Source organism: Galeopterus variegatus, unplaced genomic scaffold (assembly GCF_000696425.1).
Source record: "Galeopterus variegatus unplaced genomic scaffold, G_variegatus-3.0.2 Scaffold10702, whole genome shotgun sequence".
In the NCBI taxonomy this organism is placed as follows: domain Eukaryota; kingdom Metazoa; phylum Chordata; class Mammalia; order Dermoptera; family Cynocephalidae; genus Galeopterus; species Galeopterus variegatus.
This window is the reverse complement of record NW_007736813.1, coordinates 21,097-22,589: the sequence shown is the minus strand read 5'-3', so window position 1 is coordinate 22,589 and position 1,493 is coordinate 21,097. Positions and strand designations below refer to the sequence as shown.

Sequence of the window (1,493 nt, the reverse complement as noted above, 5' to 3'; positions counted from 1 at the left end):
ATTAATGACAGACATCAAACCACATATCCAGGAAACTTAAAGGATACCAAGCAGGATAAATGTCCCCAAATCACGCCTAGGCATATTACATTCAAACTACAGAAAACCAAAGATAAAGAGAAAACTTTGAGAGAAGCCAGAGTGGGAAAAACACCTTACCCAGAGAAGAACAATGTTAAGAATTAGAGTAGACTTCTCATCAGAAACCATGAAAGCAAGAAGAGAGTGGAGCGAAATATTTAAAGTGTTGGGGGGGAAAGAACATCAACCTATAATTCATTATTCAGTGAAAATACCCTTCAAATGTGAAAGAGAAATAAATATTTTGGGGATAAACAAAAACTGAGGGAATTTATTGTTAGCAGGTCTGTTCTGCAAGAAATCTTAAAATAATTGCTTCAGCCAGAAGGAAAGTGATATAAATCAGAAACCTGGATCTACCTAAAGAAAGGAAGAGTATTAGAAAAAGAATAAATGAAGGTAAAATAAAAATATTAATTTTTCTTACTGTTAATCTTTGTAAAAGATAACTACTCTTTGTTTAAGGTAATAATAATANAGCCGGGATTACCATATGCTCAGCACATCAGGTGTTCCCTCCACAATCTCAGAGAGCCCTGGCTCTGCTCAGCTCTGGCCAAGGTCCCCATGGTTATATAACAGTTGGAGCTGAGCAGGAAACAGTGTGGGGAAATTGGCAACAATGGGAATAGAGACACAAGAAGGATTTGAAGACTCTGGCACTTTTATCTGCAGCAAACATTAAATATAGCTCAACTCCTTGTCAAATTAACATAAATCATCATTCTAAAGATCTGTTTATCTCACTTTCTGTTACCTGATATAACATGTCCAGATATAAACCAAAAATTAGAGGCATGNTATCTCACTTTCTGTTACCTGATATAACATGTCCAGATATAAACCAAAAATTAGAGGCATGACAAAAAGTAAGAAAACAGTCTGAAGAAACAAAACAATCATCAGAACCAGACTCCAATATGACACAGATATTGGAATTATCAGATAGGGAATTTAAAATAAATAGGATTAAAAATGTTATGGGCTCTAAAGAAAAAAATACACAATATGCAAGAACAAATGGGCAATATAAGCAGAGAGATGGAAATTCTGTGAATCAAAAGGAACGTCTATACACCAAAAACACCATAATGGAAATTATGAATACTTTTTGACACGTTCATCAGTAGACTTGACATGGCTGAGGAAAGAATCAGTGAGCTTGAAGATGGGTTGGTATAAATTTTCTAAACTGAAATGCAAAAATGGAAAAAAAACAGAATACATCATCAAAGAACTGTGAGACAGTTGCAAAAGGTACAACATATGTATAATTGGAGAACCAGAAGGAGAAGCAAGAGAATAGAACAGAAAAAAACACTGAAGCAATAAGGGCCAAGAACTTTCCAATATTAATGACAGACATCAAACCACATATCCAGGAAACTTAAAGGATACCAAGCAGGATAAAT

The 1,493-nt window shown here is 34.7% G+C and overlaps 1 protein-coding gene across 1 annotated transcript in view; it reads left to right on the top strand.

Moving 5' to 3' along the window:
* Positions 1–1,493, top strand: part of LOC103610173 (engulfment and cell motility protein 1) — a 52,315-nt gene that overhangs the window by 30,535 nt on the left and 20,287 nt on the right. The gene's annotated exons all lie outside the window — the stretch shown is intronic.